This window comes from Syngnathus scovelli, chromosome 13 (genome assembly GCF_024217435.2).
Source record: "Syngnathus scovelli strain Florida chromosome 13, RoL_Ssco_1.2, whole genome shotgun sequence".
NCBI lineage: Eukaryota > Metazoa > Chordata > Actinopteri > Syngnathiformes > Syngnathidae > Syngnathus > Syngnathus scovelli.
The window spans coordinates 765,348-789,524 of record NC_090859.1 but is presented as its reverse complement, the minus strand read 5'-3'; the positions used below and the strand labels follow the sequence as shown (position 1 = coordinate 789,524).

General features: G+C 47.1%; 2 long non-coding RNA genes across 2 annotated transcripts; both read right to left on the bottom strand.

Annotated features, from left to right (window-relative positions):
* Window positions 1-8,831: 8,831 nt before the first annotated feature.
* On the bottom strand, window positions 8,832-12,949 carry LOC137840841 (uncharacterized). Its single transcript, XR_011087949.1, has 4 exons — window positions 12,852-12,949; window positions 11,229-11,319; window positions 9,199-9,228; window positions 8,832-8,990 (listed from the first exon to the last, which is right to left on the bottom strand). It is a non-coding gene; the product is annotated as an uncharacterized lncRNA (long non-coding RNA).
* Window positions 12,950-14,769: 1,820 nt separating this feature from the next.
* LOC137840842 (uncharacterized) lies at window positions 14,770-15,502 on the bottom strand. Its single transcript, XR_011087953.1, has 3 exons — window positions 15,391-15,502; window positions 15,043-15,213; window positions 14,770-14,897 (listed from the first exon to the last, which is right to left on the bottom strand). It is a non-coding gene; the product is annotated as an uncharacterized lncRNA (long non-coding RNA).
* Between the last annotated feature and the right edge of the window lie 8,675 nt (window positions 15,503-24,177).

Sequence of the window (24,177 nt, the reverse complement as noted above, 5' to 3'; positions counted from 1 at the left end):
ACAATTTCACTCACTGATACCCGTGTTAATAAAACCATTCAATCCCAGAACAATTCGATTGCAAAACACAGTTCATGAAAGAGGGAAAAGGTAGATACCAGCTGCGTGCTATTTTTGGTGGAAGCAAAGTCGAGTGATCAATTCGATCTTATTTCTAAAATCCAAATTAGAGAAACAGGCTGGCCTCGAGGGGGCCGGCGGCCCGATGACTATTCCCCACTCTCGCTAAAATACATAAAAGTCGTTTTCTCTCACCTAGTTTCTCCTGTAAAGTTGTCCAGTCCAATTTTTTGGAGTAAATCCAAGTTAATTTCGGACCAGCGATCCTGCGTCTCACACAAAGATCCCGGGACTCTGGAAAAAATCTTGAAGCTCCTTCGGGCTTCTTCACGTATTCTTTGGGGGAAAAAGCCTCTTAGCTGCTCCTGCAGGACTTTTTATAGGCTTGTCTGGTACCTATATCCTCTCTATAGGGTAAGACCGCCTAGTTTCCCACGCCTTATAGATTTTGGTCAGTTTTCCCACGCTGTATAGGGTTTGGACAATTTTCCCACGCTCGTACACCTGCTGTCCTTCAGCAGATGTTTCCGCCTTGACCATGCATTACTTTCCACCAATGTACAGCTAGCCCCTGGTAAAGCCTTTCACTTCCCCTTTTCTTCACTTCCTGTTTCATGAAAATAACTTTTTAAAGTTACGCTTCAATTAACTCTGAAATAAAAATCCAAACCTTTGATCTATTTCTTTAAACAATTTATGTCACGCCACTATTCTCATAGTGGCGGGCCTCTTGACCAAATTGACTAACAATATTGCTTTAAGCTGTTACAGAATACCGTAATTTCCGGACTATAAGTCGCGTTTTTTTTCATAGTTTGGGTGGGGGGGCGACTTATACTCAGGAGCGACTTATATATGTTTTTTTTCACAAATCTTTACTTGATCATTAAGACATCACTTATAAGTATAGTTGACCACTTCCCATGTTATTTTTAGTATAGTTGATCACTTCACATGCTTTTATATCTTTATCTTGAACATATTCAAAACATAAAAAATAGAGAAAACATCAAATAAACTAATTAACACTTTAAAGCACCATATCCAAGTCCACTGTCTGCTGTATGTACACTTGCTCCATTTTTGGTCCTCTAATATTTATTATTATTATTTATTATTATTTGTTTATTTATCATTTATTCAACACTCTTATTTATTCATTGTTTGTTGTCCTTCATGTAATAGTTGTCCTTAATCACTCTATATGTTACGTCAGGCCCGTTCTCAGCTCTTTGTTTGTGTTTGTCACGTTAGCATACCTATCGTTTAGCCTGTTGTTGCTATCGTTTAGCCTGTTGTTGCTCGTTCATGACTGTTTTTGGTGTGGGATTTTGTCGAATAAATTGCCCCCAAAATGCGACTTATACTCCGGAGCGACTTATATATGTTTTTTTTCACTTTTTGGGGCATTTTATGGCTGGTGCGACTTATACTCCGGAGCGACTTATAGTCCGGAAAATACGGTACATTTTTAGCCAAGCAAAGAAATCAAAAAGTAAAAATCACATTTGTGCTTCTCCAAACAATTTATGTCACGCCACTATTCTCATAGTGGCGGGCCTTTTGATCAAATTGACTAACAATATTGCTTTAAGCTGTTACAGAATACATTTTTAGCCAAGCAAAGAAATCAAAAAGTAAAAATCACATTTGTGCTTCCATGCGTGACTCACAATCCGACACCGTGTTCCTGTTTTATTTCTATTTTAACTAGTTTAGCTTATTGTGGCCCCTTTTTGGTCTCATGTTTTGGTCTGGCGCCATCTTTTGGACAAATTTGGAATTTCAGCTCTGCCAATTTATTCCTGTGAACAATCCATATTTTACCATTTGCACCACCTTTACCCCCCATGTTACATGACAATATATATACATATACTATATATAAAACAACTGGGGACTGGGAGAAGGCCAGAGTCATCCGCACTGAAGAAAATAAACATCAGCGTTGGATCAGGGAGCCTATCGAGATCCGCAAGCGGGGCCCGAGAACCATCAACAGGGATGAGGGAACCTATATGCTCTCTCAAACCTGGAACAGCATTCTGGAGAGGTGAATGGACAGCAGAGGGCGTGGCTCACCTGTCAAATCTGACAGGTGAGCCGCGCCTTCATCCATCAGCTGATAAAGACGCGTCACCATCACATCTGTGACACTCTGATGAAGGCGGAAGAAACCGCCGAAACATGTCAGGTGAATAACCTAAAACAATTTGTTTGATATAAAAGAAACCAGTGAAGTGATTAAATAAGGAAAAACAAAATGAACTTAGTACAATTATACTATATATATATATATATATATATATATATATATATATATATATATATATATATATATATATATATATATATATATATATATATATATAAATAAGTATAAAGTGCAGCAGTGATAATTATGCAATAGTGCAAGTAGGCATAACAGTATTCAAGAGTGTGCAGAGGAATGCTAAACCATGTATTAAACTTCTATTTAAAGGGTTTATACAAGTTCAGTAAAGTTGGTAGTGTGAGATAGTGCAAGATAGAGGTCCGTAGTGTCATAAAGTACAGTTCTGTGAATGTGTGATGCAGAGTTCAGTTTAGAGCTCAACAGTTCTAGTGTTCAACAGTCTGATGACAGCAGGGAAAAAGTTGTTGCAGAACCTGGTGGACCTGCAGCGGATGCTGCGAAACCTCTTCCCAGAGGGCAGCAGGGAGAACAGTCCATGGTGGGGGTGTGATGGGTCATGGATGATGTTACGGGCACGGGACATGCAGCGCTGAGATGAAATGTCCTGAATGGAGGGAAGAGGAACCCCTATGATCCTCTCTGCTGTCCTCACCACTCTCCTCACGTTCTTCCAATCGGAGGCGGCGCAGCCTCCACACCACACAGAGAGACAGCTTGTCAGAATGCTCTCTATGGTGCTCCTGTAGAACGTCCTCATGATGGGTGGGGGCAGGTGGGCTCTCCTCATCCTCCGCAGGAAGTACAAGCGCTTCTGTGCCCTCTTGACCAGTGCCGTAGTGTTCATAGTCCAGGTGAGGTCTTCTGTGATGTGGACCCCCAGGAATTTGGTGCTGCTGACCACCTCCACAGCTGAGCTGTTGATGATCAGTGGAGCGTGGTGAGGCTGTTTTTTCCTGAAGTCGACGATGATCTCCTTCATCTTCTCCACATTCAGGATCAGGCTGTTGTCTCTGCACCAGCCCACCAGCTGCTCCACCTCCTCTCTGTAGTCCAGGTCGTTGTTGTCTCTGATGAGCCCCACCACCGTTGTGTCGTCTGCGAACTTCACGATGTGATTGGTGGTGAACCTGGGGACGCAGTCGTGTGTCATCAGGGTGAACAGCAGGGGGCTCAGGACGCAGCCCTGAGGGGAGCCTGTGCTGAGGGTGATGACATCAGAGGTGTTCTGTCCGACCCGGACTGACTGAGGTCTGTTGGTGAGGAAGTCTAGCAGCCCAGTTGCGAAGGGGGGTGTTGAAGCCCAGGTGTTCCAATTTTCCTACCAGATGCTGTGGGATGATGGTGTTAAACGCTGAGCTGAAGTCCAGGAACAGCATCCGCACATGGGTGTTCTTCTCCTCCAGGTGAGCCAGGCTCAGGTGAAGAACGGAGGAGATGGCGTCCTGAGTGGAGCGGTTTTGCCGGTCGGCAAACTGGAACGGGTCAAATAATGGGGGGAGTCTGGAAACGGTGTGATCTTTAAGCAGACGTCATCTGATGGCGCCGCGGATGGCTGCCACGGTGAGTCGCTCTCTGTTTCTTTGTCTTATTTTGTGTGTTTTCTGTGTCTTCTGCTGTCCATCCCGGATCACTTTTACTAGAGAAGCACTGTTAAACATCGGTCAGTCTTCTTCTGGTATTTTCTCTCCTGTTCTCTCTGATTCAGATTGTTTGTCGGAGATTTTAGCCGGAGCGGCGGTGCTCTACAAGCTAGCGCGACGGCGGCGACGCGGAAAACGAGCGGGAGCCCTCGTAAAGCTGAGGCAAAGAGGGTTCCGTTCTGCCCTACCGTCAATTCATCTGGCGAATGTCCGCTCCCTGGCGAACAAGATGGACGAACTGCTGCTCCTCACTTCAAGGAACACGGACTTCAGCAGATCCGCCGCGCTGTGTTTTGTTGAGACGTGGCTTAGCGAACGAACCCCCCACCACGCCATGGAGTTAGCTGGGTTTCGGCTAACGCGTGCAGATCGCAGCGCGGAGCTCTCCGGAAAATCAAAGGGAGGTGGTCTCTGTTTCTACATTAATGAACGTTGGTGTACCGATGTCATGGTGTTGAAAGAGTTTTGCAGCCCTCTCCTAGAAACACTTTTCATAAACTGCCGGCCGTTCTATTCACCACGGGAGTTCTCCTCGATCGTCATGGCGGCTGTTTACATCCCACCACACGCACGTGCGAGTGAAGCCACGCAGATGCTGGCTGACCAGGTGACAGATATGGAGAAACTTCTACCAAATTCACTAATCATTGTTCTGGGTGATCTTAACAGGGCGAACCTCGCACACGAACTCCCCAGATACAGACAGCACATAACGTGTCCCACCAGAGGGGCACAGACACTGGACAACTGCTAGACCGTAATTAAGGATGCATACCACTCTGTGGCTCGTGCAGCTTTAGGACTCTCGGACCACTGTCTAGTTCATCTGATCCCTGCCTACAGACGGAAACTAAAAACTTCTAAGCCTGTGGTGAGGACTGTCAGGAAGTGGACAGTGGAGTCAAGGCAGGACCTCCAAGCCTGCTTTGACTGCACCGATTGGAGTGTTTTTGATGCTGCAAATTCAGACTTGCATGAACTCACTGACACTGTCACATCATACATCAGTTTTTGTGAGGATCTGTGTGTGCAGACTAAGACCTTCTGCACGTACAACAACGACAAACCTTGGTTTACACCGAACCTTAGGAGGCTGCGCAAAGTCAAGGAGGAGGCCTACAGGAGCGGCGACCGGGACCTGTTCAAGCAGACCAGAAACACACTGAACCGAGAGGTCAGGAAAGCCAGGAGGTGTTACGGGGAGAGCCTGGAGAGACACCTCTCTGCCAATCCTGATCCCTCAACAGTGTGGAAAGGCCTGCAGAGCATCACGGGCTTCAAGAAACGAACCCCCCGTCCTGTGGAGAGCCCAAGGCTCGCTGACCAGCTAAACAGGTTCTACTGCAGGTTTGATCGGTCCTCCCACACAACGGGACCTCCTGCAGCACAATCCACACAATCCACATACTCACCTCCCCCACAACTGCTCTGTCCACACCTCCATCACCGTGGTCACCGACTCTCTCTCTTGCAGAGGCCGCGCCCGCACTCCAGATTCGCGAGGAGGAAGTGCGCCAGATGTTCCGGAGACAAAAGATCAGGAAGGCACCGGGCCCAGACGGCGTGTCACCTTCCTGCTTGAAAGTCTGCGCTGAGCAGCTGGCGCCCACTTTTGCACGGATCTTCAACCGTTCCCTGGAGCTGTGTGAGGTGCCCTCGTGCTTCAAGAGCTCCACCATCGTTCCAGTGGCCAAGAAGCCCGCCATCACAGGTATGAATGACTATAGACCTGTTGCACTGACATCTGTGGTCATGAAATCTTTCGAGAGGTTAGTACTGAACCACCTGAAGGATGTCACGGGCCCCCTGCTGGATCCCCTCCAGTTTGCCTACCGGGCAAACAGGTCGGTAGATGATGCGGTCAACATGGGACTGCACTACATCCTGCAACACCTGGACACCCCAGGAAAGTACGCCAGGATCCTGTTTGTGGACTTCAGCTCGGCGTTCAACACCATCGCTCCTGACATCCTCCAACAGAAGCTCATCCAGCTTGCGGTGCCTGCCTCCACCTGTCAGTGGATCACCAGCTTCCTGACCAACAGGAGACAGCGTGTGAGGCTGGGGAGCATCACATCTGACACCCTGACCACCAACACTGGAGCCCCTCAGGGATGCGTCCTCTCCCCACTGCTCTTCTCCCTCTACACCAACGATTTCTCCGCAAGTGACTCTTCCGTGAAGCTCCTGAAGTATGCAGACGACACCACTCTCATCGGACTGATCCAGAACGGTGATGAGACTGCGTACAGACAGGAGGTGGAGCGGCTGGTCCACTGGTGCAGCCAAAACCACCTGGACCTGAACCCGCTCAAGAACGTGGAGATGACAGTGGACTTCAGGCGAGGCCCTTCACCACTTTCACCCCTCACTATCCACAGTAATACTATTCTCTCATCAGACACCTTCAAGTTCCTGGGAACCACAATCTCTCGGGACCTGAAATGGACCGGCCACATAGACTCTGTCCGGAAGAAGGCCCAGCAGAGGCTGTACTTCCTGAGACATCTTAGAAGTTCAACCTGCCACGGGAGCTGCTGAAGACCTTCTACACTGCCATCATCCAGTCTGTCCTCTGCACCTCCATCACTGTCTGGTTTGGATCGGCCTCCAAACAAGACAAGCACAGACTGCAACGGACAATAAGGACTGCAGAAAAGATAATTGGAATCAACCTCCCATCTATCCAAGACTTGTACCTGTCCAGGACCAGGAAACGTGCAAGTAACATCTCAACAGACCCTTCGCACCCAGGTTGCAGCCTGTTTGAACTACTCCCCTCCGGACGCCGTTATAGAGCTCTGTACACTAAAACCAGCAGACACAGAGACAGCTTCTTCCCCCAGGCTGTCGCTCTGATGAACTCACACCACTCTTAGAGTCTCAGAGTCATTACTGTGCAATAACATCCCGCTTGCCACACCTTTTTTGTCTACACTGTTTGTACTATGTGTCCTCTCTGCATCCATTGCAGCCTGGTCATCCTAGAAGAGGGACCCTCCCATCTGTGGTCTCTTCTCAAGGTTTCTCATTTCCCCTAGCTGGAGTTTTGAGTTTTTCCTTGCCCTCTTGGGAGTTTAAGATCAGGGGGTGTTTGAGAATATCTTTCGTCTTCACATGTCCTGAGTGTTGTTGTTAGTCACCTAAATGTTGAACAGAGGCTGTGATTTACCGAAGTCAAATTCCTTGTTTGGCACGCTCAAACATGGCGAATAAAAAACTCTTGAACTTGAACTTGAACTCTTTCGAAGCACTTCATCATGACCGGAGTCAGTGCAACAGGCCGGTAATCATTAAATGAGGTGATTTGAGGTTTCTTCGGCACCGGAATGATGGAGGCAGTCTTAAAGCACGCTGGCACTGTGGCTTGGCCCAGCGAGGTGTTAAAAAGGTCTGTGATGACCCCAGCCAGCTGACTTGCACATTCCCTGAACACACGCCCAGGAATGTTGTCGGGGCCAGGGGCCTTACGGGGGTTGACTCTCATCAGGGTCTTCAACACATCGGCGGAGTCAAGGCAGAGTACCTCCTCTTCCTGATGGGGGACAGTTTTAACTGCTGGAGTGCCGTTTAGTGCCTCGAACCTCCCAAAGAAGTTATTTAGACCATTTAGAAAGTCAGCATCAACTTCACCCACCGGGGGGGGGAGGGTGAGTTGTAGTCTGTAATCGCCCGTATGCCTTGCCACATACTCCTGGTGTTGTTGGCGTCGTGGAAACGATCCTGAATTTTTCGACTGTGGTCTCGCTTCGCTACCCTGATGGCACGGTTCAAGTTGGCTCTCGCTGTCCTCAGTGTCTCCTTGTCGCCAGACTTGAAGGCAGAGTTCCGCGCTCGTAGCGTTTGACGTACCTCCTCAGTCATCCAGGGTCGTTGGTTGCCCCGGGTGATGATATTCTTAGTGGTGCTGACGTCCTCGGTGCATTTGTTGACGTAGGCTGACACAGTCATGGCACACGCATGTCAAATCTACATCGGGGAAACTGGGAGGGAGGGAGGGAGGGAGGGCGGGAGGGAGGCAAGCAGGGAGGCAGGCAGGCAGGGAGGCAGGCAGGGAGGCAGGCAGGGAAGCAGGCAGGGAGGAAGGCAGTGTCTGTCTGTTGAGGTTTTCACCTTGTTCTTCTCCTGCTGAAGTTCTAACTGGGCGTCCATCAGTTTGGCTCTCAGCTCGTCATTGGCGGCCTGAAAGGCGTCCGTTCGCTCCGCCTTGACCCGCCCTGCCGGAGCTCGTTTGGACATCTCTTACTCGAGTCTCGCCCGGTCGTCAGTCAGAGATCACAACATTTGTACCTGGAGAGCACAAACGCAGCGCTGTTTTCCACTGGCTTCGGACTCAACTTCAATCGGTACCGTAACGTACAACATCATAAACATAGATCTAGCTTGACTTATTCATTGAATAAATGCATTTGGTTCTTCAAAACTGCATCACGCAACATAGCGTGACCGAGACGGCCGTTATCCACCTGCGTGAAGTTATTTGGTGAAATTAATGAGATGTTTAAGACACCATCGTTCTGTCTCTATGTAGATGAAGGGAAATAATCGATTGCTGAAGGTCCAAAGGTGTTGTGATAAACAAATAAACACATTAGTGATTAGTGACATATTTGTGATAAACATATTAGGCAGGATAATCACATATGTTAAATTGACTGCCCACACTGTATTTATTTATGGTTATTTGTTAAATCGAGTACTGTTAGACATGAAATAGGAAGTGTTTAACATAAATGGACGACGAAAGGGGTACTCACCATTGTAGCTCCTGCTGGTCAATGATACGAGCCTCTTTTTGCAGTGGAAAACATACAGCCAACAAACACCGTGGAACCTAAAGGAAGGAAATTAAACATTAACATTTAGCCTCAACCAACATTCACAGATACAACGCAACGCAAACTACACAAACGTAAATCTTTTTAAACACAATGAGTTGTACTTACCGTGTACGCTCTAGACGGTCCACTTGCAAGCAGAAAATAAAGATATTTCTGTTGATAATCGTCGTGTTTGTATCCGTTGTCTCGCTCAAGGCCATTGCGCCCACAGATTTGAATTTTGGCGAGAGTTCAGCCTATTGACGTCATTTCCGCGGTGTAATACCCGCATATCTGAAACGGCAAAGTTAAGAGTAGAGTTAAATAAAGTTTTTAATCAACGCAATAATTTACAAACGTTGACCAGTCGAAATAATCGTCGAAATTTGGCGTCTGTGGCTGGAAGCAGACGCCGAGTTCGACGTTCCTCCCAAATGCCACACTCCCTCGCTTTTCAGGGCTACAAAAAAACATATTTTTCAAAACAATGAGTTGTAATTACCTTGTACGCTCTAGACGGTCAAGTTGCAAGCTGAAAACAAAAATATTTGTCTTGTTAGTCGTCGTGTTACTAACCGCTGTGTCTTGTTTGCCAGCATTGCCGCTTTCCTACTTCCTGTTGCAAGCCACGCCCACGGATTATAATTTTGCCGTGAGTTCCGCCTATTGACGTCATGTCCGCGTCGCATGACTGCGACGTAATATTATCTAAAACTGTTTGTGCGGCATGGTGTTGTTCTGTGCGGTATTGTGTTATTCTGTGCGGCGTCGTGTTGTTCTGTGCGGCGTAGTGTTGTTCAGTGCGGCGTCGTGTTGTTCAGTGCGGCATGTTGTTGTTCAGTGCGGCATGTTGTTGTTCAGTGCGGCATGGTGTTGTTCAGTGCGGCATGGTGTTGTTAAGTGCGGCATGGTGTTGTTCAGTGCGGCATGGTGTTGTTCAGTGCGGCATGGTGTTGTTCAGTGCGGGATGGTGTTGTTCAGTGCGGCATGGTGTTGTTCAGTGCGGCATGGTGTTGTTCAGAGCGGCATGGTGTTGTTCAGTGCGGCATGGTGTTGTTCAGTGCGGCATGGTGTTGTTCAGTGCGGCATGGTGTTGTTCAGTGCGGCATGGTGTTGTTCGGTGCGGCATGGTGTTGTTCGGTGCGGCATGGTGTTGATCGGTGCGGCATGGTGTTGTTCAGTGCGGCATGGTGTTGTTCAGTGCGGTATCGTGTTATTCAGTGCGGTATCGTGTTGTTCGGTGCGGCATGGTGTTGTTCAGTGCGGCATGGTGTTGTTCAGTGCGGCATAATGTTGTTCAGTGCGGCATGGTGTTGTTCAGTGCGGCATGGTGTTGTTCAGTGCGGCATGGTGTTGTTCAGTGCGGCATGGTGTTGTTCAGTGCGGCATGGTGTTGTTCAGTGCGGCATGGTGTTGTTTAGTGCGGGATGGTGTTGTTCAGTGCGGCATGGTGTTGTTCAGTGCGGCATGGTGTTGTTCAGTGCGGCATGGTGTTGTTCAGTGCGGCGTGGTGTTGTTCAGTGCGGGGTGGTGTTGTTCAGTGCGGGATGGTGTTGTTCAGTGCGGGATGGTGTTGTTCAGTGCGGCATGGTGTTGTTCAGTGCGGCATAATGTTGTTCAGTGCGGTATAATGTTGTTCAGTGGGGCATAATGTTGTTCAGTGCGGCATAATGTTGTTCAGTGCGGGATGGTGTTGTTCAGTGCGGGATGGTGTTGTTCAGTGCAGCATGGTGTTGTTCAGTGCGGCATAATGTTGTTCAGTGCGGCATAATGTTGTTCAGTGCTGCATAATGTTGTTCAGTGCTGCATAATGTTGTTCAGTGCGGCATGGTGTTGTTCAGTGCGGCATGGTGTTGTTCGGTGCGGCATGGTGTTGATCGGTGCGACGTGGTGTTGTTCAGTGCGGCATGGTGTTGTTCAGTGCGGTATCGTGTTGTTCAGTGCGGTATCGTGTTGTTCGCTGCGGGATGGTGTTGTTCAGTGCGGCATGGTGTTGTTCAGTGCGGCATAATGTTGTTCAGTGCGGCATGGTGTTGTTCAGTGCGGCATGGTGTTGTTCAGTGCGGCATGGTGTTGTTCAGTGCGGCATGGTGTTGTTCGGTGCGGCATGGTGTTGTTCAGTGCGGCATGGTGTTGTTCAGTGCGGTATCGTGTTGTTCAGTGCGGTATCGTGTTGTTCAGTGCGGTATCGTGTTGTTCAGTGCGGTATCGTGTTGTTCAGTGCGGTATCGTGTTGTTCAGTGCGGTATCGTGTTGTTCAGTGCGGTATCGTGTAGTTCAGTGCGGTATCGTTGTGTTGTTCGTATTGTGTTGTGTTGTTCGTAATGTGTTGTGTTGTTCGTATTGTGTTGTTAGTATTGTGTTGTGTTGTTCGTATTTTGTTGTGTTGTTCATATTGTGTTGAGTTGTTCATATTGTGTTGAGTTGTTCGTATTGTGTTGTGTTGTTCGTATTGTGTTGCCTCTAACACTTAGCTTCTAACACTTAGCCTCTAGCACCTAGAAGGTAAATAAATAGGAAGGAAGGATTCACCGGTGACGTCGTCGCCCACGTCCAAGCGTTGTACTTTGTATTTTCATCCTTCTGACAGTGGAAAACATATAGCCAACAAACACCGTGGAACCTAAACGAATGAAAGAAAACTATCATTTGGCCACAACCAACATTCACAGATACAACACAATGTGACGTGCGGGGTTGAGGTTAAAGGTTGAGTGAAGGGCCCTCGTTTTAAACTACTTTTTTGAAAAGGAGTGGGAACAAGTAAGACGTATTTAATTTATTTATTGGGAAGTAGTAAGACTTATTAAATTTATTTAATCTACTTTTCTTCCCAGGCAAAATTTGATGTGCTGCAATTCCAAATTTCCAAAGTGAATGAAGGAATGAAATCTTTTAAATTATGATTTTGTATAAATACTAGGCATAAACACAAAATCTACGGCACAAAATGGGCAGACTTTACTTGTTTGAAAAGGACTGGTTACAAGACAGACTTTTTTAATTTATTTAATGGGAAGAAGACACTATTTAGTTTAATTGATCTATTTTTGTTCCCTGGCAAAATTCGATTTGCTGCAATTCCAAATTTCCAAAGTGAATGAAGGAATGAAGTCGTTTAAATTATGATTTTGTATAAATACTAGGCATAGACACAAAATCTACGGCACAAAACGGGCAGACTTTACTTGTTTGAAGAGGACTGGTTACAAGACAGACTTTTCTGATTTATTTAATGGGAAGAAGACTTATTTAGTTTATTTAATTTATTTTTGTTGCCTGGCAAAATTGGATTTGCTGAAATTGTATTTTGCCAAATCTTGACTTGAGACCTGATAGGAAGTATTAAACGCTCAGTTAAATCGATACAAGTTGGTAATAAGAGCGAGTAATGTTGGTTGAAGCGATGAATGAAGGTTAAAAGCAATTTAAATTATGACTTTGTATAAATACTAGATATTAACAGAACATCTACTGCGCAAAATGGGCAGAGTTTACTTGTTTGAGAAGGAGTGGCTTATTTAAGACTAAGATTTATTTAATCTGTTTGTTCCCAGGCAAAATTGGATGTGATGCAATTCCAAATTTCACCACATGATGGTGCCAAATTTTGACTTCATAGGACATATTCAACACTTAGCTTGTTATTATGTTCAAGGTAATCAGATTTGTTTATTATTCTAATGGCCTTTTCAAAACTATTCTGGATTACTACTTTGGATCTATTCTACATTACTTGGCAACAACATACTCTGTAACAGATTAGGCAGTATAATCACATATGTTAACTTGAGAGTGCCCACACTCAATCTACTTATCGTGATGTGTTAAATCAATTACTGTTAGACATTATTTGTCTGATAATCTACCAAATCTTTGAATTGAAGAATTTGTGATTTAATTAATAGCTTGTTGTTATGTTCAGGGTAATCAGACTTGTATATAATTCTAATGGCCTTCTTTTGAAAACTATTCTGAATTACAACTTTGGATCTTATATTACTTTGCAACAATATACTCGGTGACAGATTAGGCAGTATAATCACATATGTTAACTTCAGTGCCCACACTGTATTTATGTATGGTTATTTGTTAAATCAAGTACTGTTAGACATGAAATAGGAAGTGTTTAACATAAATGTTATGGCTACTCACCATTGTAGCTCGCTCCTGGTCAATGATACGAGCCTCTTCTTGCAGTGGAAAACTTGCAGCCAACAAACACCGTGAAACCTAAAGGAATGAAATTAAACATTAACATTTCGCCTGGACGAATATTCACACGTACAACGCAACGCGGCTACACTTCTGCTGGCGCCTCAGCTACACGTTGCTATTACAAACGTAAATCTCTTTAAACACAATGAGTGTTACTTACCGTGTACGCTGTAGACGGTCCAGTTGCAAGCAGAAAATAAAGATGTTTCTGTTGATATTCGTCGTTGCTCAGTGGCTCACGGCCATCGCGCCAACAGATTTGAATTTTGGTGGAAGTTCCGCCAATTACGTCATATCTGCGGCACATGACTGCGACGTAATACCCGCTTATCTGAAACGGCAGTTAAAAGTAGAGTTACATCAAGTTTTCTTGGAACCTAAACGAATGAAAGAAAACTATCATTTGGCCACAACCAACATTCACAGATACAACACAATGTGACGTGCGGGGTTGAGGTTAAAGGTTGAGTGAAGGGCCCTCGTTTTAAACTACTTTTTTGAAAAGGAGTGGGAACAAGTAAGACGTATTTAATTTATTTATTGGGAAGTAGTAAGACTTATTAAATTTATTTAATCTACTTTTCTTCCCAGGCAAAATTTGATGTGCTGCAATTCCAAATTTCCAAAGTGAATGAAGGAATGAAATCTTTTAAATTATGATTTTGTATAAATACTAGGCATAAACACAAAATCTACGGCACAAAATGGGCAGACTTTACTTGTTTGAAAAGGACTGGTTACAAGACAGACTTTTTTAATTTATTTAATGGGAAGAAGACACTATTTAGTTTAATTGATCTATTTTTGTTCCCTGGCAAAATTCGATTTGCTGCAATTCCAAATTTCCAAAGTGAATGAAGGAATGAAGTCGTTTAAATTATGATTTTGTATAAATACTAGGCATAGACACAAAATCTACAGCACAAAACGGGCAGACTTTACTTGTTTGAAGAGGACTGGTTACAAGACAGACTTTTCTGATTTATTTAATGGGAAGAAGACTTATTTAGTTTATTTAATCTCTTTTTGTTGCCTGGCAAAATTGGATTTGCTGAAATTGTATTTTGCCAAATCTTGACTTGAGACCTGATAGGAAGTATTAAACGCTTAGTTAAATCGATACAAGTTGGTAATAAGAGCGAGTAATGTTGGTTGAAGCGATGAATTAAGGTTGAAAGCAATTTAAATTATGACTTTGTATAAATACTAGATATTAACAGAACATCTACTGCGCAAAATGGGCAGAGTTTACTTGTTTGAGAAGGAGTGGCTTATTTAAGACTAAGATTTATTTAATCTGTTTGTTCCCAGGCAAAATTGGATGTGATGCAATTCCAAATTTCACCACATGATGGTGCCCAATTTTGACTTCATAGGACATATTCAACACTTAACTATTATGTTCAAGGTAATCAGATTTGTTTATTATTCTAATGGCCTTTTCAAAACTATTCTGGATTACAACTTTGGATCTATTCTACATTACTTGGCAACAACATACTCTGTAACAGATTAGGCAGTATAATCACATATGTTAACTTGAGAGTGCCCACACTCAATCTACTTATCGTGATGTGTTAAATCAATTACTGTTAGACATTATTATTCTGATAATCTACCAAATCTTTGAATTGAAGAATTTGTGATTTAATTAATAGCTTGTTGTTATGTTCAGGGTAATCAGACTTGTATATAATTCTAATGGCCTTCTTTTGAAAACTATTCTGAATTACAACTTTGGATCTTATATTACTTTGCAACAATATACTCGGTGACAGATTAGGCAGTATAATCACATATGTTAACTTCAGTGCCCACACTGTATTTATGTATGGTTATTTGTTAAATCAAGTACTGTTAGACATGAAATAGGAAGTGTTTAACATAAATGTTATGGATACTCACCATTGTAGCTCGCTCCTGGTCAATGATACGAGCCTCTTCTTGCAGTGGAAAACTTGCAGCCAACAAACACCGTGGAACCTAAAGGAATGAAATTAAACATTAACATTTCGCCTGGACCAATATTCACACGTACAACGCAACGCGGCTACACTTCTGCTAGCGCCTCAGCTACACGTTGCTATTACAAACGTAAATCTCTTTAAACACAATGAGTGTTACTTACCGTGTACGCTGTAGACGGTCCAGTTGCAAGCAGAAAATAAAGATATTTCTGTTGATATTCGTCGTTGCTCAGTGGCTCACGGCCATCGCGCCAACAGATTTGAATTTTGGTGGAAGTTCAGCCAATTACGTCATATCCGCGGCACATGACTGCGACGTAATACCCGCTTATCTGAAACGGCAGTTAAAAGTAGAGTTACATCAAGTTTTCTTTTTTAATCAACGCAATCATTTACAACCGTTGACCAGAAAGAATCGTCGAAATTCGACGTTCCCCCCAAACGCCACACTCACTCGCTTTTCAGGGCAACAAAAGTACTTCTTTTTAAAAACGATTAGTTGTACTTACCGTGTACGCTCTGGACGGTCCAGTTGCAAGCAGAAAATAAAAATATTTCTCTTGTTAGTCGTATGTTACCATCCGCTGTGTCTTTGTCAACATCGCCATTTTCCTACTTCCTGTTGCGAGCCACGCCCACGGATTTAAATCTTGGCGGAAGTTCCGCCCATTGGCGTAGTTTTCGCGTATAGCAAATCCGATTGGTTGGGAAGGGGGCGCGGTTATGCAGCCGAGGGGTCCTGTGATCGGTGGGATGTAAAGTAGGCGTCGACGTCACGTCCGCGTCACGTGACCACGACGTGGCAGACGTCATATAGCAACCGCTGTTTTGTTTAGTAGACTTACAGTTGTTATGCATTGACATAATGGCGCACACTCCAAATAGATTTAAATAAATTAAATAATTCTTCTGCCCACTCCCTTTTAAACAAGTTAACTCTCCCCGCGGATTTGAATTCCGGCGGAAGTTCTGCCCATCACGTGACGTCTGTCACGTGACCACACGCGGCAGATGTCATATAGCAACAGCTGTTTTGTTTAGTAGATTTACAGTTGTTATGCGTTGACATAATGGCGCACTGGTTAGCATGTCCACCTCTTAAGCATGATGTTGCGGGTTCGACGCCTGATCAATGTTAGCATGGAGTGAGCTGAAGTGCATGGCGCTGAAGATTTGAATCTTTGAAATGCGCTGAGGTCTGACGTATCAGGCAGAATGCTTTGCCATCACGTTCAACAAAAAATGGAAACTTTCCCACTCTGATAAAAACGTCCTGTGTTCATCTACATATTTTCGTTTTGCTGTGCATCTTTTCCCTGCCATTTCGAGAGCCCAATTGACACTAATAGTTTACTGGAATGTGTTTGCCCATCCTACTTTGTGGAATTTCACCACATGCGCTTTTGACGAAAATACTAAATTGAACTCAAGTGAAGCCAACACGCACAACCCCCCCCCCCCCCCCCCCCCCACCCACACACACACACACACCTACACACACACACACACACACACACACACAAATGTTGATATGAACATAAAAGAGCCGCATGCGGTTCGGGAGTTGCGGCTTGGCCAAACCTGTACTATACAACTTTATTTGTATAAAATTTTCACAACAGCTGTCACACAAACAAAGCGGGAAAAAACGAAGACGTGCGTGTTCCGCCCACGCTGGATTTATTTGCACCTTTGAAAAGACACCGTATTGCCGCAGATGTGGCAAAGAGTACTTTTGGGCATCTGAGACGGAAGGATGTCCAAAGCATCACGTCACCTGCTCTGGTAGGAATGGTGGTGGGACGTTGAGGTCAACCGCTTTGGGGTTGGCTGAATCTTTGGTCGCAGGATGCCACACACTTGAAGACAGAAGCAGAAAAGCAGAGCTAAATGCAAAATGTACTCACCGGTGACTCCAATTTTTTCCCCCCCTGAAGAAATGGATGGACGGGTGGCCCCGGCTGGCCGGTGGGACTCTTGTTATTCTGACCCTTTTTAGTGCGCGTTTGGGGCAACAACCGTTTTTTGTGGCGCTCTCTTCTGGTTCAAGAGTGCCCTGCATGTGAATTTGCCTTTCCTGCCTTCTGATTGGATGAGCGCCGGTGTGACGCGGTGCCTCTGTCACCGTGGCGGGGGGTATACGTCGGCATCGGAGCGTCTGCCAACGTCTGAGACCGGCTGGCAGTGTATCGGAGGTGTCGAGTGCGGTGCCGCTGGAGCTCACTCACCAGCTGGTGTTAGGGCCACAGAATGAAGGCCAAGGAGAAGACTAGAAAGAGAAACAGAAACTTCTCCTCCAATTGTTTGATTTGTCTCTTCTGAGCTTCGATGAATTCTTTCAGCTCTTTGTTCCTCTAGGACGGACAAATGGAAAGTGGCATTCAAAAGCCAGTAAGCGTGCAAGTAAGTGCCGGGCTGGCTTTGGGCCCTTACCTGTTGCGCGCTGTGCAGCAGATCCATTCTCTCTTGGAGGATGCAAGCGTCGCGCTCCCTCAACTCCCACATCAGGGCTCGCTTCCATTGGTCCACGGCGCTCCTAAGCTCTTGTCTCTGATCCGCCGTCAGCACGTCATTCACGCCAGCGTGGCTGGCTTTTTCGCCGTCCGTGGCGGGGCAGTCCCGCTGCGGTAGCGCCTCGTACAACATGGCCTCCAGCTCCATGATCCTCTGGGCCGCAATCCTCGTCCATCAGTGGTCCGGCGGGAGATTTGAGGGCAGCTTACCTTATGAGCCTGGTCCATGGAACGCTTCCTGAAGTCCAACTCTTCATCCAGGTAGCCCTTCTGGTTGCAGAACATATCCTAGCACAGCTCAAGGTCAGAATTGTTGGGGCACATTGCCCCGAGTTCCCCTTGGCTGATGTCGCGTGTCTGTCTACCTTCTCACTTTCAATGTCCAACATCTTCTGTTGAAGTGCTGACTTGATCACTTTGATGTATTCTAACCACTGAGGAAAGGCTGCTGTCACATAAGCAGAATGCGAGAGCGTGCGTGGACGTGCGCGTTACCTTCTCGGCTAGGGTGGGAAGGGTCCTGGCGTGAATCACGACCACCTGCTCCTCGTTGGTGAGATTCTGCAAGAGCCCAAAGGCACAGCGTCAACAAGGTTCTTTCAGCGCAAAGCCTTCCAAAAGTCACATTTGAGCCGCCGAGTCTCGTGGAGTGCGAACATAAGGAGTTCGACATACACTTACGGCGTTATCGCCCAGGATGTCCAGCTTCTTCATCAGATCACTGATGACGATGTCCTGGGGAAAGGCGCAAGGAGCAATGTAAGGTGTTCTGGGACCTCAGGTTAAGGTTAGGGTTGCGAGGGACGCCTTACGTACGCTCACGCCGTCGGCCTCGCAGTAGATCTGCAAAGGGCTGAGGCCGTCTGGGAAACGGACTTGCAGAAACTTCAAGACGGGGGAGCGCCACTCCCTCTCCTGAAAGGCAGAGGCATGCATCCGTCCGTCCGTCCGTCCGTCCGTCACATCTCTGGCCTCAACACGCTTGTGCGAGTCTTCCCACCTCCAGCTCCAGGATGCGGAACTCAAGCAGTTCGTTTTGGTCTCGGATATCCTGGATGTGCTCTTTCAGACGCGCTTCTTCCGCCTCCATCCGCCTGACCTGAAAAGACAGTCAGACCTCATCTGCGGGGCTTCCGGACGGGTGTGACGCCAAGCGACTCCGCCCAGCGCCTTTCTTTCCGTCACCTTTTCGGCCAACTGCTGATTGCTCTGACGCAGCAGCTGCTTCTCCTCCACCCACTTGACATTCTAGAAGAGACAAACGCGTGGACAGCTTTGGAATGTTGTGTCATTTTCATCCCCAAATTCTTTGGTTGACTGGAAAATGACATTTGCTTTTCTCCGCATTTTCCCAGCCACGTTCGGGGGGGGGGTTTGGTCCAGTAATGCCAGACGAATGAGTGACTGAAGAATGTAGCTATTTTGTCTGAGAAAAAGGTGTGCTCATTGATAAGCTTACCTGTCCTTGTTGCTTCAGCGCTGACTCCAGATCTGCTACTCTGCTTTGATAGTGACCCATTTCTACTGTCATGTAACATGGGGGGAAGAGATGGTGCAAATGGTAAAATATGGATTGTTCACAGGAATAAATTGGCAGAGCTGAAATTCCAAATTTGTCCAAAAGATGGCGCCAGACCAAAACATGAGACCAAAAAAGGGCCAAAATAAGCTAAGCAAGTTAAAATAGAAATAAAACAGGAACACGGTGTCGGATTGTGAGTCACGCATGGACGCACAAATGTGATTTTTACTTTTTGATTTCTTTGCTTGGCTAAAAATGTATTCTGTAACAGCTTAAAGCAATATTGTTAGTCAATTCGATCAAGGGACCCGTCACTATGAGAATAGTGGCGTGACATAAATTGTTTGGAGAAGCACAAATGTGATTTTTACTTCTTGATTTCTTTGCTTGGCTAAAAATTGATTCCCTCTTTCATGAACTGTGTTTTGCAATCAAATTGTTCTGGGATTGAATGATTTTATTAACACGGGCATCAGTGGGTGAAATTGTTCGGTTTCTGGAGTGATTAAGATTTGTAATTCTATTTCATGTTTCTTCAATAAATGTGTTGTGTATATTCATCTACTTTGTTGTGCGCTGATTTGTACTGAATGTACAATCGATGGTTCGGGGTTGATTTGACAATTTGATTAATGTGCGGGGGGTTATTATGGTATAACATAGGACCGTAATAAATAAAAGTAACATCAGACAATTTTAGAGAATTGAATAACTTTCGTAGTTATTTGAGACACGAGTGAATTTCAATCCGTTTGAAAGTTTGCTTCGTCTGAATAAATTAACGGAAGTGTTTGAATCGGATTATTGGTTTGGTGTAGAACTGAAAGTAATTTAATTATTTGAAGGGCGCAGGCCCGTTTCCCCTTTTGACGGGCCCCGTAAAAAGTAACTCTGAATATGTTAGAGAATTAAATAACTTTCGTAGATATTTAAGGGAAGAGTGAATTTCGTCAAAAGTGAATTCGTTTGAAAATTTACTTCCTCTAAATAAAATAACGACGATGGTTAAAATAGATTATTTGAGTTGGTGAAGGATAAAAGTATTTCGATTGTCCGTCGGGCGCGGCCCAGTTCTTAATTTTGTCGGGCCGCGTCAAAAGTTAAACAGGACACGATCGAAAAATAGACTTGCCTTCCAAATTAATTACTGGGCAAATCTAAATAGAGTAAGACATTTTTATTCGTTTTAAGAAAGTTGTTATTCTTTTTAAGCAATCAAGTGGGGTGAAGCACTCCGACAGTTAAGTGCTAGATCTACATATAAGAAGTTAGAATTAATAACGTAAAGTGCATTAATTTTCTCCTTAAATGCTATTATTGTCACACTTTTATTAATTCGATTCTCTTTCGAATAAACAAGTTGGTCGGCTCGCTGCTTGAGCGACCAAGTAGAACGGACCCATATCAACATTTACTTCGGCAAAACTAGTGCTAGGGTGCGCTATACAAACGAATCCCTGAGGTCTTAACAAAGACATCTAAAAATATCCGTAACATAATAAGAACTTCAAACATTAGCGGGGAGCCATCAATACGATGCGGTCACTTCGAAGTCTTGCCTCGAATTGAGTTACTCGGCTCGAGCTTAGGGTGACTTGAGAGGGATTGGCGTCGTACAGAAATTAGATTGATTCCGGTGGAGTTAATTTAACTCGGGTGGTTAGATTACGGACGAATCTCCGAACCCGGCTAAGACAAACCCGTTACCGGGAAGCCGGGGGCACCTTATTGAAAGAGGTGCGTTTGACACTACCATCAGCTTTTCTCTGGTCTGAAAGGAGGAGGAGGGAGGCTCCTCCTCCTCCTTTCAGACCAGAGAACACCCGAGGCTGGGTGAGAACGGGGAGGCTGCGACCCGGCCGGGGGTTGCGGGAAGGGGCGCCACCTTGATCTCCTTCTCGGCGTCGTAGTCCCCTCCGCTGGTCTGGGCTAGCAGAGCGTAGGCTCGTTGCAGCGCTTGATATTCTTGCGTCAGCTGGCGGTAGCGAAGCTCCGCCTCCTCATGCACACACCAATGCAACACAGCACTAGTACCAGAATCAGTCAGACCGGCGACAAAGCACCCGCGACGCAAAGACGAGTCCGATTCCAGGCTGAAGAGGAATGTTTGGCGCCAATACGCTGGCAGAAATGGCGGGCTACCTCTTCGGGTTCCGTGTCGGGGGTTCTGTCGGTGTGAAAAGACAAGGACGATCCGTCCGAGTCCACCAACACGTCTTCGTCGTAGCCGTAAAATGTTTCGATGACCTGCGGGCGCGGAAGCAAACATCTCTCTGAACAAACTGAAGCGACACCTCACGATGAATCGACGAGAGGAACGATAGCGAGAAAAAGGCCATTTCATCTTGCGCAACACCAAGCAGCCGCAAACAAACAGACTCACCTTGCAGGACCTCACGCTTTGTTCCTCCTCAGAGATTCTCGACGTCGGTATCGTAGCAGCAAATCTCTCTCCTGTCGACACAAATAATCCGGTTGCTCTGATCGTCAAGTATGACATACATCTTGACAGAGCGATCCGGCTGTCCCCGAGGGAAGACGCGCACCAGGCACACCTTTGAGCATGAACGTGGGAGGTTGCCCTTGCCACAAACTTTAGTGCATCGTGACGTCACTTCGAGTGGGGAATTGCCTTGTGCCACTGTGTCTATTTGTGGAAGGGCCGATTGATCGGGAGGCAGAGAGGTGTCTGGGTGCATCGCAGAGCTGTGTCTTTGGCTGTCACACTCTGTCACGTCTCGTCCCCAACTGCTCCACTATGTGTCTGTTGTCTTGGTTTCTGTCTGTGTGCTCGCCCCTCCCCTCCTGTGTGCCCATGATTAGTGTGATTGTTCCCACCTGCCTCTCGTTACCTGTCTTGTATAAAAGTCCTGTCTGCCCCTCTCTCCCTGTCGGGTCATTGGTTTTGGTCATTGGTTTTGGTTTTGGTTTTGGTTGCTGTCGTTCGGTGTTGTCGTCCTGTCTTGGTGCCGTCATGTCCTGCTGTCTTCTTGTTCCACGTCCCGGTCAGTCAGTCAAGTTATTGTTTAAGTCATGTCAGTTTACCGAGTCTGTATTTTGAGTTGCTTCAATAAACCCTGGTCCAAGCTGCACTTGGTCGTCCTGCTCCATGCTCCACCCGACCTTGACAGAATGATCCGACCATCACAACGACCAGCGCTTGGACCCCCCTCCACCACCAGCTCCCGCTGCGACGCCCGATCGTCGTCCGAGCTTGTTCCAGCGCCATGGGCTTGCAGCTGCCATCGGACTTCGCTCCCGCGACGCCGGACCCGCGGCCGCCATCGGAGTTCCTCCCGGCACCATCGCCTCTGCGAGCGTCATCGGACTTCGCTCCCGCGACGCCGGACCCGCGGCCGCCATCGAAGTTCCTCCTGGCACCATCGCCTCTGCGACCGTCATCGGACTCTGGTGCCGCGACGCCGGACCCACGGCCGCCGTTGGAGTGCCTCCCGGCGTCATCAGACTCACGGCCGCCATCGGGCTCCACCCCAGCGTCGCAGGACCCGCGAACGTCGCCAGACATCCAAGCCAGCTGCGTCGGACCCGCGATCGTCCCTGGCTCCACTCCCACTGCTGCGGCGCGTGATGGCTCTTGCCGCCGCGCAGAGCCCCGCCTTCCGAATGTCGCCGATCACTGTACGGACTTTGTGAGTGGCCGCCGATCGCGGTACAGACTTCCCAAGTCGCCGCCCCAGTGCGGTTGTGTTCCCCAAGTCGCTGTCCGAGCGCGGTTCTGTTCCCCAAGTCGCCGCCAGAGTGCGGCTCTGTCCCCTAGGTCACCGCCAGAGTGCGGCTCTGTCCCCTAGGTCACCGCCAGAGTGCGGCTCTGTCCCCTAGGTCACCGCCAGAGTGCGGCTCTGTCCCCTAGGTCACCGCCCGAGTGCGGCTCTGTCCCCTAGGTCACCGCCCGAGTGCGGCTCTGTCCCCTAGGTCACCGCCCGAGTGCGGCTCTGTCCCCTAGGTCACCGCCCGAGTGCGGATATGTCCCCGATAACGCCGCCCGAGTGCGGATCTGTCCCCGCAGTCACCGCCCGAGTGCGGATCTGTCCCCGCAGTCGCCGCCAGAGTGCGGATCTGTCCCCGCAGTCGCCGCCAGAGTGCGGATCTGTCCCCGCAGTCGCCGCCAGAGTGCGGATCTGTCCCCGCAGTCGCCGCCAGAGTGCGGATCTGTCCCCGCAGTCGCCGCCAGAGTGCGGATCTGTCCCCGCAGTCGCCGCCAGAGTGCGGATCTGTCCCCGCAGTCGCCGCCAGAGTGCGGTGCGGATCTGTCCCCGCAGTCGCCGCCAGAGTGCGGATCTGTCCCCGCAGTCGCCGCCAGAGTGCGGTGCGGATCTGTCCCCGCAGTTTTTCCAATGGGTGTGTTTTCTTGTGCAGAGGGCAATAACGAGCCGGATCATTGTTTTCCTTTCCATCTTCCGTAGAGTTTAAGGTGTTTGCATCAGTGGTACCAGACACGTCTGTTTTGCGCACAGATACAGCAGTCTTAAATTCACTTGGCTTGAATGGAGCTTTCTCACCTTTTCCGTACGGCTGGCTACTGATGGACAGGCTGAAGTTTGGGTCGTTTCGAGCCTTGGCTTGGCCATACACAAAGTCTACAAAAAACGAAAAGGGAGGGAAAGATGTCCTGTAGCGCTCCTTGTACTTTGAGCCTACACCGAGCCATTTCTCCTGCAGGCCTGAAGGTAACTTCTCCACGATAGGCTTTATCCCACGAGGCGTGTCGAGGTATGCAAGGCCAGGAAGATATCCATCGTTTTTGGCTGCTAATAGCTCCATGAGGAGATCACTGAGCAATCTTAGCTTCGTGTTGTCTCTAGCAGACAGACGGGGAAAATCGTCCACTCTTTTGAACAGGGCATTTTCAATTATTTCTGGTGCGCCATAGCATTCATGCAGTCTGTCCCAGGACAGTTGTAGAGCAGCTTTGGGCTTGGTGACATAAACAGCACGGATCCTCTTTACATGTTCAGACGAGTCTTTACCGAGCCACTTCACCAAGAGGTCTAGCTCCTCACTATATGATAAACCTAAGCCTTGTGTTGCATTTAGGAATGAGGACTGCCATGCCCTAAAATTCTCTGGCATATCATCAAATTTTGTGAGGCCCGTAGTCACTAATTCTCTGCGAGCAAGAAACTTGGCAAAGTCTATCATTTGTGGAGGGCTAGCATGAGGAGGAGAATACCGACCTTGTTGCATATGTGGACTGTCAGGTGGCTTTGGGGCAGATGTGTGCCTTGCTGCATGTAAAGACT